The sequence below is a fragment of the Meriones unguiculatus genome, chromosome 9 (genome assembly GCF_030254825.1).
Source record: "Meriones unguiculatus strain TT.TT164.6M chromosome 9, Bangor_MerUng_6.1, whole genome shotgun sequence".
Lineage (NCBI taxonomy): Eukaryota > Metazoa > Chordata > Mammalia > Rodentia > Muridae > Meriones > Meriones unguiculatus.
The window spans coordinates 29858312-29873827 of NC_083357.1; the positions used below are offsets into that span (position 1 = coordinate 29858312).

General features: G+C 41.6%; 1 long non-coding RNA gene across 1 annotated transcript in view; it reads right to left on the reverse strand.

Annotated features, from left to right (window-relative positions):
• Positions 1 to 2092: 2092 nt before the first annotated feature.
• The window catches only part of LOC132656583 (uncharacterized), a 206711-nt gene continuing 193287 nt past the window's right edge, over positions 2093 to 15516 (reverse strand). Inside the window, exon 4 of the long non-coding RNA XR_009594336.1 lies at positions 2093 to 3201. This is a non-coding gene — a long non-coding RNA (uncharacterized LOC132656583). The remainder of the gene's footprint in view (positions 3202 to 15516) is intronic.

Sequence of the window (15516 nt, forward strand, 5' to 3'; positions counted from 1 at the left end):
TACTTCAATCATGGCCTGACCCAGCAGTGCTGCTTGGCTGTTGAAGACAGAGGGCTTGAGAAGACCTGGGAGGGCTGGCTCTGGGTCCTAAGTAGCACTCTGACTGTGGCCCTTCTAGAAGCTCTTGTTTTCCTCCAGCTTCTTCTTTAATTTGGTGATTCCGGAGACTTCGGATGAAACGCTTTTCTATCCTGTCCACATTTTACCTCAGAGTGACTCCAGCTTCTGGATGTTCCTAAGCACTTCCATTAGATCATTTGCTTAAAATTCTGCCAGCCATTAGCTCACTCCTTCAGTGAAGACTTCTCATCATTGATGGTAAAACCCAGAAAATTAGTGTCTGCTAATGAGAGGCATTTCCTTTTTATTTTATTTTATTTTCTGACAGTATTTGGTAGATATTGCCTGATTCAGTATTTGAATGTAATGGCCTGAAAATAAGACTTCAGATAAAAATAAATGAGATTGATGGAAACACCATCAGTGCCCGGAATCCAAGGCATCTGGTGGAGTGTTCCATTACCTATTTTTTCACTTGAGAAGAGAGATTCATTTCTGCTTTCTCTGAGTGCAGCAGAGGGAGGCTGAGGTTTTGCTTGAGAAAGCACTCTTATTATCTGCCCCTATTTTTGGAACATTTAGACGTATTGACTTAAGTTTATAATTTAGGCTTACAACCTTCAGAAATGAGTCTTTCCTTTGAATTTTCTCATGCGTTTTTTTAGCACAGAGAAAAAAAATTTGGGGGGGTGGTGGTGGGCAGCAATTAGCAAAATCTGCATCAACATCCACAGTTTTGAAGCAATTCACAAGGGAAAGAGTGCTGGTCCAGCCATTCCCCAGTGCCATTTTGAAGGATTATGGCATCCACATGAAAGAGCTGCATTTTATCAGGTTAACATTTGCTCATCTAGCATTCTTGTGATGCTTACTTTCTGTATAGAAGGCATGTTAGGAGTCCATATTGGATATTCAAGGTGTTCATGGGAGTTGTTGCCAAGCAGGCCTTTGGAAGCAAGCTGAAGTCGCCATGGTGGCTGCTGCTGGCTGATAGAGTAAGGGCACCTACGTCTCCACAGGAGTGCAAACTGCTGCCTCATAGTTAGTGCTCTGATTTGAATGTGTGTCCTTCTAAAATCCAAATTTAAGACTGATAGTGCAGTGATATTAATAAATAGGGTCTGCTGAGCCCAGTAAACAGGTTTGCCATCCCATCTGTATGGCTGGCTGAAGCAGGGTGATACTGCTTCAAGTTCAAGACCAGCCTGTGCCACTTAGTGAGAGACCTTGCCTCAAAATAAAGGTAAAGAGACTGGGCATGTATCTCAGTGGTAGAACATTTGCCTGGCACATACAGAGCTCTGGGCAGATGGGAGAGAAGTGAAGCTTACAAAGGTGACTGTTGTGAGAGCACTACCCTCATACAAGGCGTTGTTGTATCAATGTTGGAAGGATGTTTTCCTCTTTTGTTGTCTGAGGACACCGAAGATGCCATCCTGAGGAACAGGCCTCTTCAGATTCTAAACTAACTAGAAGCTTGACCTTGAACTCTCCAGCCTCAGCACAGTAATTGGACACTCTGGTTATAGCTGAATTCATGTGTGCGGCATTTGATCACAGCAGTAGAATAGACAATGATGGACCAAAGGCTGTTTCATTCTCAAGACATAATTTTCTGTCAATGGCTGAGGCCTCTTCCTCTCCTTGGGGCTTGACACTGACCACACTGATAGTACAGAACCAAAGCATTCCCCAAGATTAATGAGTTGCAGAGTCATCCATCTTCCAGGGTCTCAGGACTGCATGAGCTTCAGTGGGCTCAGTCTTAGTTAGCCTCGAACTGCCCCGGTAGCTCCTCTTACTCCCTTGTGGTCATTTTTCTCTACCAACTCACTTGTGCAAGAATCCTCATTATGGGTTTGTAAGGAACATAAACTAACTCAGTACTATTAATTTCGTTGACACATCTTGATATTTTCTCACTGTAATTCATATTCATTGGTGAAATGAGAAAAACAGGGTACAAGAAGTGTAAGAGTGAATAAATAATTCTAGGCTTATTAGATATTCATTTATTTAGAAATATGCTGTGGCTATTGTTAGGACTGTGCAGCAAAATTACACAGCGGGTTCACAAATCAAATCACGCAACTAAGTCCACTTGGGAGGTTTATTAAGGGAAGGGGGTAGGGGTCACAGAGACCGTCTCTGGTTAGAGCAAGACAGGGTGGTGGTAATGTGAGTTCTCTTATAAGGTGACCCAGAGTATGTGCAGGTGGTTTCAGGTGGTCCACAAGGTGGCCTGTAGGTGGCCTCACAGATACCTGAGATCCCGTTTGTCAGGTTCCTTGGGACTGGCCATAGAGATGCCTACTTAGGGATCCAACAGCTATCACCTTATCAGCCTTCCACAGAATCTGTCTCTGTGTCTATGTCGTGCGTCTTTAACCATCATATTGCCTCCTTTCAACACGTTAGTGTTTTATCAGGCATTGTGCAAGCAGAGGTTTGGCATGAGCTTGCTTATCAGGCCTGTGTTTGCCTAGTTCTCTAACCTGGCACAGTGGGCCTGATTCCAGGGGACACTGCCTCTCAATGACTAGCTGATTCCTTCTGATAGCAAGTGTTTCCCCTCAGTGTGTCTTTCAACAATCCAACTGGTCCAAAGCCCGTACCCCACTATTCTCCTTTATAACATCTCCAGCTCCAAGCCAATGCTCCCCTGCTCTGTAATCACCCAGGCCATGTGGTAGTCCTGCACCCTATTATTATCTGTTCCCTCCAACCCTGAGCTTACCCAGTATTCCTAGTCTGCATCAAGTCTATTTCCAGCAAACCCCAGTAAGTATTCCAGGTCATTGAAATGGTTCATCTTCCCTGTAAGCACGACTAATTAAAGCCCCCTAAGAGACACACATGTGGGCATGTGTGGGAGGGCACTTTAGAGAGGATTACTTGAGGAAAAATGTCAGCCAGAATATGAGTGTCACCTATGAGCTGCGGGCCCAGACCTAATGAAAAGGAAGAAAGGAAAAGCCAGCTGAGTTCCACCATTCTCCTTGCTTCCTGATCCATGGAGACCTGAGAAGTCCCAGCAGCATGTTTCAGCTCCATCATGCCTCCTGATTCACAGTGAACCTTCAGAATGAGAGCCGAAGTAAATTCTTCTTCCTTTAAGTGGCTTCCACCGGGAATCTTGTCCTGGCAAAACAAAACAAAACACTAATAATCAATACAGTTATTTTCTCTACTCTGTTCCTTCTGCTTCCAGATGGCCTGGTGCTTCTTCATGTGGCTTTGTGTCCATGTACCTTCAAAGGCTTCCTGCTCCTGGAGAGCTGTGAGTGTCAGCCTCTGCTAATGGTCATTTCCTGTCTGAGTGTTTTATGCAGTCAGAGCCAAATAAGTCTCAGTCATTTATAACAGGATTCATTTCCTTATCACAGGTCCTCTGTAAATCCTATTCCTACACATAAAGAAGCTTAGGTGACCTATTGTCTGAAGAGCATAGAAGCCATCTGGGGATTCTGAATGGACTGCCCAGGTAATCTCAGCTATAGCCCATGGGGCAAAGCTGGACATCAGAGCCTGCCTTCCCATAGAATGCTGACCCAAACTGTCATTGTTCTCTTAAGCCAATGAGATTTGAAGTGGGTTTCCATGCAACAGCACATCTCTGAAACAATGTCGTACAGAGGCATGTGTGGCCCCGTGATTGCCTTTTGGTCTACCCCGGTGCACCTCTCCCTCCCACCTAGGAAAGGAAAGTGGCAAACTTCAGTGACATGGGGAGCGCTGACTGTACCCAGCAAATGACTGTACTATACAAATGATAGTGTTTATGAGGATGAGGACACGAATTTGAGAGGAGGGTATGGAGAGATAGGTGTTGAATGGGGAGAGAAGGATGGATACGATTAAAAATAAACACACTAATGTATGAAATTCTCAAAAATAAAAACAGTAAAAAGAAAGATAATAAATAGTAAAAAAGTAACACGTAACTGAATGACTAAAGTAGGTCATTGCAGCTTGGCTCTTCTGCCTTTCAGCATGGAGGCTTCAGGAGACTCCCTGCATTTGGTTGTGGTAGAGACAGAGGCCCTACAATGGCCCCCAATTCACATGTAACTCACAGTTCAACAGATAATGTTGTGGTGCTCTATTTACTGTTTCGATTCTTTCTTTGTATTTACCTTGCTTGGAAAGCCAAAATAGATGTGGGCACCAGACATGACAAAAGCCAGGTGTTAGTGTGAGTTGCTGTCTCCAAAATACCGTAACCCAAAAAAAAGTCACATTTCAGCTCTTATACACTATTCTTTTTAAAAACAACAAAGTGTCATTATTTTAATAACTTCCTCTTTTTTCAGAAAGTGCCATAGCTGTATTTTTCATCAGTTGAAAAGATCCCCAATGGTAAAACATCATCGTATCACATGGGCATAAAATTCACACAACTGATCAAAATTAAAATAATGGGTTCTACACTTTTATTTCAATGGTAATTTCATTTTAATATTTCCGCATGAGACAATTAACATCTGTGGACAAACTAAATCCAACTAAAATCCCACACTTGGGATTAAAACAAAAACATATTTACATAACATAACTGAGTTCACAAAGAAACCAAAACTTCCATTACACACAAACACACACACATGCACACACACACACACACACAAAGTAACCTTAAAAATGTTATTGTTGTTCTCAGGACTCCTGGGACTGATTCAGGGTTCATTCATAGCCATGGCAGTATGAATCTCATGAGTGTTTAGAGAGCTTGATAAATTCTGCTGCAGCCCCTGTAGTGGGATGCCAGACACGCCCCTGTAGAGGGCATGCCAGACACTTCTTATCACTCTATCATTGCTGGTGTTTTTACTTTTACAAGAAAGAGTTAATCTCAATATTTTTAATTTCCACTTTTAGTACAAAAACACTAAATAATGCTTACATTTTTATGGACCATTTTGCTTTTCTCCTATGATTTGATTATTTCATAACATTTAAAAATATTTTAATTTGTATATACTATCATGTAATTAGAAAGCCACTTCTGATTTGCTACTCATTTCATAAACTATGGGAGTCTTTTATATAAAAGACTTATTAACCTCACTGAAAGCTAAAAATACATTTCATTTGCCTTGGGGAACACACATCTTGCCTTGGTAGAAATCCAACAAAGCATAGCTCCTATGGTCCAATCCTCTCCGATCTAGGAAGGAAAAGGAAATAGTATTTCTAAGATGAAAATTGTAATGCTGTTGTAACGAGAGCGCTGAGCACTGGATCTATGCCCCTGCTGGATTGGCACTTTAACTCACTCTTTACTAACTCCAAATTGTCTTTTCTCCCAGAGAACTGTTGTTTTTGTTTTTTTTTTTTAAGTTCAAAATAAACAATTATATTGAAAGACAAAAGTCATAATGCATTACATTCATTACCAGAAATTTGGTAGGAGCTAAAAACAAGCAATTTACATGAAGTTATGGATTTAAGAACCATAATGTCATCAACTTCCAATCAGAGGTGTTAGAATGTATAGAACTTCAGTATGTCACAACTGTCAAGAGCACATGCACTCACCAAATAGGAAATATCTCCCAGGACTCAGCTTTCATGTGACATCATAAATGAAATGATGTCAAAGTTTGCAGATAATGTTCTAATACTTGGAAAAGTGTCACACCTGGAAAAATTCTTAAAAAATAAAAAAAAAAAAGCCTTGATGTGGTCCCCACCTGTTTCAAGAACACCAGGGACACCAGAGGCTCCTGCTGATAACCTGCTGCAGTTGGCTTGCTCAGTCACTTTTTGAGATCTGAGTCTTTGGTTCCATTTTTAGGAGGCCTCTCTAGTTGGGCATGAAGTGTGTAATGCCTTACTGCTTATTTTGCTTCTAAGATCCCTTGGCAGTAGGGAGAGATAAGAGGCTATCTTGCAAAAATGTCAAATTATTTTCCCCTTTTCTTTTCTTCCCCTAATCTTGTGTTCTGTTAACTGTCTGACTTCAGCTTTGCATTTGCTGAGTGAACAAGAGCTCACTAGAAGAGCAGCAGTCACCTGCCATGTTGTCTGAGCAAGGGCTGAATGAATATTTGAACATTGTTCACTGAACATTTGCTTCAGAATTTAATTCTAAAATTTGAAGTGATTGCTCCGGCTACTTCAAAAGACGGAGTCTAATTTTGATTGCCCATCAAATAAATGTTGTGGTTCTAAAAGGAATTATGCGTAAGATAAGAAAATATGCTTTATCTAAGGCACCATTAAGGCAGGCATTCTTCTCTGTGACACTTTTGTGTCTTCCTGAAGTGGAACCAATATTGAAATTATTTCCTGGTGGCATTATGGAGCAACCACAAGGCACCTGTGACCTGTGTGCACTGCATAATTTGAAACTTCTAACTGGAAGCTGATAATTTCATGCTTTTCAGATGAGTTTATCTAAATCTCATTGTCTTTTGCTTATCCAAAATTTATGGTAATGCATTTGTTTGGTATGTTTTGATTTATCCCTTAAATCTTCTCTTGTTTCTGCTTTTTAAAGAGTTTATTTTCATAGAAGGAAAGTTATCCTTAAGTTTTATTACTTCCCTCTTTTCAGCATACTCCTTAAAGGTGAGTTCTGGGCGTTGTCAGGCAACGTTCTAGAAGTTATTCCTAGCCAAGTAGTAAGTCTCTTCCAGGACCCAGCTTTAGATTTCTCCTCCCCACATGCAGTGTAAGACTCTCTCAACAGCAAGCCTCAGCACTAGCTAGTACAGGTCCGCTTGACTTTGGGCCACGCTCCCCACATTCTGCTTTGTAAATGCAATCATTTTGCAGCATCTTTGAAGCGATCAAGCAGCTTTTCAATTTTTGACTCTGAAAATTACATTTAGTATCTGAAGATATCTTTAAAAAGAGCTTACTGGGCAGTAGCTTTAGAAATCAAAAAGGATGGAAGACTATATTAGGTGCAGATTAAGAAGAAGAGAACCACGATTTCACTGTGTAACTTCAGCCAGCTATAAGAAAGGGCCCCAAAGCCCTGCCCTCTTGCTGTTGAAGTGTCATTTGAAACCTCTAACTGGAAGCTGATAATTTCATGCTTATCAGAGGACAGAGACCAGAGATAGTGCTACCTGCCAGCTCTGGAACAGGACAGTGCCCTCCTCGGCAGATACTCAGTCATTGACCCGCCTCTACATTTCCAAGTGGGCCTGCCCTCCCATTCAGGTTTGCAGAATGGTTTGTTAAGAAGAAGGGTCACAGTGGGGGCCAAAATAAATACATTATCCTGTAAGCCACCTAGCAAAACAGTTCCAACAGCCATTCCTACTGCTATTTTTTGAGTTATGATGAGACACAAGTCCTGTGCTTATTAATTCCAGTCCACTCACTGACCTGCCCCCCCCGAAATGCTAGGAAATTGGGCAGTGTTATTATTCACAGCTCACATAAAGTGAAACTGAGGCTTGACAAGATGAATAAGTTACTTGCAGAAAGGTAGGCCTTAAGCTTAGGCTAGGCTAACTTACACAGAGCCTGGTCTATCATTAAGCTGCTGTGCGCATCGCCATGCTCAGAGTTTAGTATTACAAAGCTTGGCAGTTGGTAGTCAGCCTCTGTACCCCTGCTTTGTAAGGGAGGGCTGACATGGTTGTGTTCCGGTGAAGGTTCTTTTCTGGGCTGCAGCCTGGGGACTTCCAGCTCTACTCTGCCATGGCAGAAAGAGAGCAGCTTTATTTTATTTTATATTTTATATTAATTATTTTATTTTTTTTTATTTTTACCCTTCTTGTAAGGCACAGATTGTCACAGAATTCCCATCCTCACGACCCACCTGCTTCTTGACGGTTCCATCTCCAAATACCATTGCGATGGCAGTTAGACATCATCATGTGAGATTTGGAAGGAGTGACATTTGTTGCCCAGCAAAAAAATTCTACTACAGCAGGGCGGCTTGCTTCTTCAAAGCCAGCGGGACCTATGACTTCAGTGTTCTCTGAGTAATATGACAGCGTCATTTCTCATGGCTGAAAGCAAGTCACAGGTTCCAGAATTGAAAGGAACCCACACAAAGGCATAAGTCATTTGGGGTCATATTAAATTCTGTTTCCTTTGAAATTCTAGTTTAGAGAGGATGTGTGTAGCAGGTGACAAAATGTCTGTAGAGGTGTGGGTTCAGAAATTAACCCTTGTGTTGGGTCTTAAGCCTAGTGTCACATTAGAATTGTCTAAGGAACATCAAACAAGTGGCCCCATCCTCAAAAGAGCCTGGATTCCTGAATCACAGCATGACGAGTCCATCAAATCTTACAAAATATCTTCCTGGTATTCCTGATATTGCCAAGGAAGCTGGGCTTCACTGGAAAAGTATTTATTATTTTATTATTTTATTTTATTTTATTTTACTTTATTTTACTTTACTTTTTGACGCAGGGTTTCACCATGTAGCCTTGGACTTGATAGTAGACCAGGCTGGGCTCAAACTCAAAGAGATCCGTCTGCCTCTGCCTTCCTAAGTGCTGGGATTACAGGTGTGCATCACAGCGCTGGTGTTCTAGGGAAGGTTTTCAATCACAGCTACAAGAGGCTGAAACAGGAGGATCCTAAGTTTGAAGCAAGCCTGGGCAGGCAATGAATGAGTTCAAGGCAAGCCTAGGCAACCTTGTGGGGTCCCCCCCCCCTTTCAAAATAAAAAGTTCAAAATGGCTGGGGATGTGGCTTTGTGATGGAGTACTTGCTAGTTGATGAGGCTCTGGTTTTAATCCCTAGTATTGACAACAGAAACAAAATATCAAACACAGACAAATCTGGAAACATTGATCTATACAAATCTATGCAACCGCTTTATTTTGCAGGCTTCAGAGGACTCAAGACTAAGATAGAGTATGGGTTTTTTTTTGTTTGTTTTGACATCTGCATCCAGAGCACACCACTCTGATTTTCTAGCTATGTCATGCATTCCCAGAATGCATGTGCATATATGTGTGTGTGTGTGTGTGTGTGTATATATATATATATATATATATATATGCATTCTGGGAATATCTCTATCTATTTATCATTTATCTATTTATCCATCTATCTATCTATCTGTCTGTCTGTCTGTCTGTCTGTCCGTCCGTCCGTCCGTCCGTCTATATCCCACCCTAAGACAGGTTTTCTCTGTATATTCCTGGCCCTCCTGGAACTCCGCCCTATAGATCAGGCTAGCCTTCAACTCAGAAATCTGTCTGCCTCTGCCTCCTGAGTGCTGAGATTAAAGGCATGTGCTGCCACCACCCAGTGAGAAAAATGTATTTGTCAAATATTTTATGTGATCTCTTAAAAATAGCAAGTCTTTAAGTTGTAGGCAGATTTAGCCAAAGCCAGGGCAGATCTTTCTGTTGTGTAGACAGCTTGGTGCTGAGATGAGTTCCTAAACTATTGGTCATTCCCAGCTTCAAGACAGGGAAAATGTAAGTAAGTAAAACATTTGTAGATAATCTCTTATGTTTGGGAGAAAAGTTTTTCCCACTGTGAGTCGAGCTGTAGAAAATCAGATGCTTCTGTAAGAGGCTGCATTGTATGATGTGGATGGAACAGGCACCTGGACTGTGATGCTTAGAAAGATTGGTGTATGTGTGTTCACAGTGTAATGTCCTAAATCTGCAAGTGCTGATGATGCCTACTGAGAACTAACGGATTCTGATCTGTGATCTGATGATTGGTATGATTGGTAGGTAAGACACTTCCCTGGCTTTGCCCATGCCCTGTTACTATCCTCAGCCACGTGCTCAGTCTGTGCTGCTGTGAACCCTGCCATTTAGTACAGAAGTGCTTGTCAGCAGAGAAAGACAGATTTTTATAGACGCCACATTCTACTGCTGTCCAGGGTTAAGGAAACTTGTGTCCCTTTTGCACCTCTATCCTGGATATGAGACTTTCCTGGCTTGAAACTCCATCCAGAGCAATCTGGAAAAACTGCCCCTGTACGTGGCCACTGAGGTCTTCCCATGCTATGTCAAAGATGATGGAATCTCCTGGGGTGCAGAGCAAAGATGACAGAGACGCAGCAAAAAAGAAAGACTAGCCCCACATGCTGTCGTTCCTTTAGCAGTGGTGGTCATGAGATAGGCTTTCCAGATGCTGACAGTGAAACTGGTTGTCCTCAAAATTTCCCACACACAAGCTCAAAAACATGAACACAACCGCATGAGTTTAATTCAGAGCGACAGTGTTACCTCTTTCGGACTGAAAATTCTTACAGCTAAGCTGAAATATGTTTGCAATTTCCATAGAGTCCTAAATATACAATTAAGCAGCAGGTAATCATGACAATCACTGTAGAAAGTGGCGTGAGCTCCCAGGAGCCTGAGGGCCATAGCAATTATGCTCCCGCTGTTTATTCAGGGATTTTTCTCAATATGGCAATTTTCTCTCCTCTTCATTAAAATAGTTACCAGTCACTGAGAAATGCGGCCTAAAGCTGGAGAGATGCATGAGTCAGAGAGGAGCCTTTTATATAACTGGTTCTCTGGCCTGGTGCAGGGCAGAAGAACTGGAAGGCTGAGTGCTGTCTCTTGGAAGGTAGGGCAGTGGCGAAACCTCTGCAGTATTTTACCCTAATCACCCTGTCCTTCCCTGTGCTCCCTTCTCAACTACTGAGTGAAAACACAGAATGCACAAAGAGGGGTATTTTTATTTTTCTTCATTTAGGTCTCTGCAGATGAACTTGTCATGGAAAAGGCAAGGTCATCCAGATTTGTTCATATGATAAGAGGAATCATCCATAACCTGATATAAATGGATGATTAATAAAATTAGCAAGAAAAACACTTGTAGGGGCTGGCAAGATGTCTCAGAAATTAAAGTACATGCTACCAAGACCGATGACCTGCCAGAGTCCAATCCCTTCACTCACATGGTGGAAAGACAGAACCTATTTCTGCAAATTGTCCTTTGACCTCTGTTATATGGCATGTTCATGTGCCCACTGTGTGTGTGTGTGTTTCTTTCACACACAGTCTATTTTTTACACAAACAAAATAAATAACTGTAATAAAATTGAATGAAAAATGGATTCAATTCACTAGGATGAAGTGTTTAGATAATGAAGGTATGATAAAACCGAGTCATTGTTGATGTGGCAATGGCAACAGAGAAAGTGTTAATACCAATGACTTCTTTTTAAGATTTAAGGATCTGTCTCATAAGCATTTAGCATATTTTTAACATTCCAAACAATCCCACTAAGCAAATATTACCATTATCATTTGATAAGGCAAAGGAAAAGTAGTGGACTGGGCACCATAGAATCAGGGGAGAAGTTAGCAGGTAATAGACACATTCGCCATTTAGACCAGGTAGGGAAAACACCCCAAAACAAAAACCAGGTTTATTGAAAAGACTACCAGGGGTGGCAGGCAGGCAGTAACAAGAGTATTACCTGTAGCTTTACCAGTGTTGTGGGACCTGTCCCTGTCGCCAGGCTCAACTGCTTTTTAACCTAGATTTCACCTCCCCAACCTCATACGATGGCCTTGAAGGGCCAGCTTGCAAGGATATGATGCTTCTGACTCTAAACTTTCTGGAACCTTGGCACAAATCTCTGTGACACCAATGCTTCTTGCATTTTTCATCCAGCACAACCAGTGTCATGGGAACGATGCTGACAAGTTCTGCTGCCAGCTCAAGGTGTAGCCTTGTCCTGCACCCTCTAGACCACAGTTATAGTGGCCTCCATGTGCCTTTAGGGCTGAATCTGAGAAAGCACTTCCCTGGTAGGTAATTTGCAGCAGGAACCCCTTCATATCCCTCCTTTCAAATGAATTTGCCTGAAGTCTTTCCTACTGTCCCAGAATAAAGCACGACTGTCTCTTTAGGTTGCTAACAGATGCTCTTTCTGCACCTTCCTTGCCTGAAACTACAAACTTGCACATACTTCTTTCTTTGTCAAGCTTCATTTTTTTTATTTATTTGTTGACTTTTCTCATTGTAGACCTGAGTAAGAGCAGTGAGCAGGAAAATGTGCTACAGCCTGAACTCTGTGCAGTTACATCCTCTCAAAAAAAAAAAAAAAAAAAAAAAAAGTCTGTTGTCTTTAAATTCAGCCTCATTGAAAATTTCAGGACCAGGGCCTAATGGAACTGCATTCTTTGCAACAGTGTGATGTAAATATCCTCTAGTTCAATTCATAATAGAGTCTTGTTTTTCTCTGAAACCTCATAAGTCCGCACTGTCTGTGTTTGTCTTGGTATTCTGGTCTTCCAAGCTGCTGCTAAAATAGTCTATTGACCTCTTCTTATAGTGTTCTAGGGAATCTTCAGACCACAGTTAAAAATTATTTCCATGTTAAGAAGCCTGTTCCCGCCGACTGTCAGTCACATTGTCAGGGTTTGAACATCAATAGCTTCATTCCTTAGGACCGTTTTTGTTGTTGTTGTTTAGTTATTTTTCTCAGTGAGATGACAAAAATATCTGACTTAAGGAAGGATGGAAGAGTTTAATTGGGGTCACAGTTCGAGCGGATACAGTTTATCATAGCGGGGAAAATGAAGAGACAGGAGTGTGCTGTCATTGGTCATATTGTATCAATAGTTAGGAAGCACAAAGAGATGAATGACATTTGGCTATATTTCTTTGTTTAATTTTTATTTTATTTTTATTAATTACAGTTTATTCACTTTGTATCCCAGTTGTAGCTCCCTTCTTCATCCCCTCCCAATCCTACCCTTCCTCCCTCTTCTCCTCCTATGCCCCTCTCTGAGTCCAGTGATAGGGGAGGTCCTCCTCCCCTTCCATCTGACCCTACTCTATCAGGTCTCATCACAACTGGCTTCATTGTCTTCCACTGTGGACTGGTAAGGCTGCTCCCCCGTCAGGTGGAAGTGATCAAAGAGCCAACCCATGAGTTCATGTCAGAAACAGTCCCTGTTCCTATTACTGGGGATCCCTCTTAGACACTGAGCTGCAATGGGCTACATCTGGGCAGGGGTTCTAGGTAATCTCCATGCATGGTCCTTGCTTGGAGTATCTGTCTCAGAAAAGACCCCTGTGCCCAGACGTTTTGGTTCTGTTGCTCTCCTAGTAGAGCTTCTGCCCCCTCCAGGTCTTTCTATCTCCCCCTTCTTTCATAAGATTCTTTGCACTCTGCCCAAAGTGTGGTTATGAGTCTCAGCATATGTTTTGATACCCTGCTGGGTAGAGTCTTTCAGAGGCCCTCTGTGATAGGCACCTGTCCTGTTCCCTATTTTCTCCATCTTCCAATGTCCATCCCATTTGCCTTTCTTAATGAAGATTGAGCATCTTGCCCAGGGTCCTTCTTGATTAGTTTCCTTAGGTGTACATATTGTAGTATGATTATCCTATAGTATATGTCTTATATCCACTTATAAGTGAGTATATACCATGTGTGTCTTTCTGCTTCTGGGATACCTCACTCAGGATGATCTTTTCTAGTTCCCACTATTTGCCTGAAAATTTCATGATTTCCTTGTTTTTAATTGCTGAGTAGTATTCTATTGTGTAAATGTACTACAATTTCTGTATCTATTCCTCAACTGAGGGACATCTGGGTTGTTTCCAGCTTCTGCCTATTACAAAATAAAGCTGCTACAAACATGGTTGAGCAAATGTCCTTATTGTGAACTTGAGCATATTTTGGATATATGCCTAGGAGTGGGATAGCTGGATCTTGAGGAAGCACTATTCCTAATGGTCTGAGAAAGCACCAGATTGATTTCCAAAGTGGTTGTACAAGTTTACATTCTCAGCGGCAATGGAGGAGGGTTCCTCTTTCTCCACATCCTCTCCAGCTTGTATTGTCACTTATTTATCTTAGCCATGCTGATGTGTGTAAGGTGAAATCTCGGGGCCGTTGTGACTTTTGGCTTGCTTTCTATTTTCAATCAGGTAAACACTCCAACCCACGCAGTGGTGCTACACATGTCCATGCTGGGTCTTCCCCCTCTTACAAACCTCTCTGCACAACCCTTACATATACAGCTGCATGTCTGCTCAAGATTAACCCTCACAGAAATGAAGCCACACACTCTGAGCCATTAAGTCAGTGAAGGGCAGGCAGCAGATTTATAGTAATATCTTTCTGACAGTATTGACGTCTTTGGTTAGTCCATATAATTTCTTCAGAAGCTATTTCAATTACTGGAATTTGCTACTTTCAGTTCAATTCTTTCTTGCTCTACTAGCCAATATTAATAATGACACTAGAATTATTTTTTTCCCTTGTTTCTTTGTACTCCATCAACAATGATACAACCACCCTCAATCTTGTACTCCTCTGACAGGGTCAGTAATGTTTTGGAAATATTCTGGAGTTTTGGGATGGTGAATCTTAAGAGAAGCTATCCTTCTTTTGGCCACAAGATGTAGCTCAGATGTGAGTCTGAATCCCTGCCTCATGCAGTCTTGTGGTGCATCTCAACACCATGGAACTCTACTCACTGTTCTTGTTATACCCCCATTTTTACTTGTAACACAGAGCAGAGAACTGGATGAGGGCAGGAACGTGAGTTCCTTCTTCCAGCCTCAAGGTTTAGGAGTCTGTGGTTTGGCTCTTTCCGACAGATGTAGAAGGTTCTTTGGCAATACTGATTACATCCTTGAAAGAATGATCATCAGTATTTTATGTTGGTGAAAGGTAGACAGCCTTAATTTATAGATATTTGTAGATAGCCTCAATCCTCTGCCTTCTCCAGGCCCATTAGTAGCATAGGTAACTCCATCCTTATTTTTTTACTTTTTTTCATCTTTAAATTTTTCCTCTTTTGCTGGTAGATTTATTTTCTTCCAGCCTTACTCATGTTTCCATTTTTTTACCAAGTTTATTACATGAGTATGTATATACCTATATATTCCCAAATATAACCTGCTTGATCTGTATAATGTTACTTGTATGTATGTTTTCAGGCTGACCATTTGGTGCTGGATAAGAGTAATGATGTACTCTTCCCAGGAGAAGACTATTTTCTCTGCTCTCAGCATTTCTTAGTTGCCTGCAGTTTTTGTGTGAGATGGAGGTCTTCCACGCTTTCCCCTTTGGCATGTCTATTGGTGCTTTCCTTCTACCGCTCATGTTATGTTATAGTGAGACTTTTTGGGTGTACCTTCTGATCACTAGTTGATACAGTCTCACAGCAAACTCTCTGAATTTCTGGCCCTCTGAATCTTTAGACTCCTCTCCCACAATGTTCCCCAAGTCTTAGCTACAGTAGCACATGTATCCATTGAGATTCTGCTCCACAACTCTCCATTTTGATTGGCTGTGATTTTCTGTAATGGTTTACATCTGTTGCAAAGAGAAGTTTTCTTGATGAGGGGTGAGAACTGTACTTCTCTGTAGGTTTAAGGATAAATATTTAGAATGCAGTTAGGAGTTACGTTGGTTTAGTAAATTGGTGGTTGTAGGTTTTCCTCCAATCGTTGTGATTTCACTATCCCCAAACAGGGGACTAGGTTTTCATTACCAGGTATGATTTCCCCCTGGTGGGTCTTATGACCAATTAGAACGAT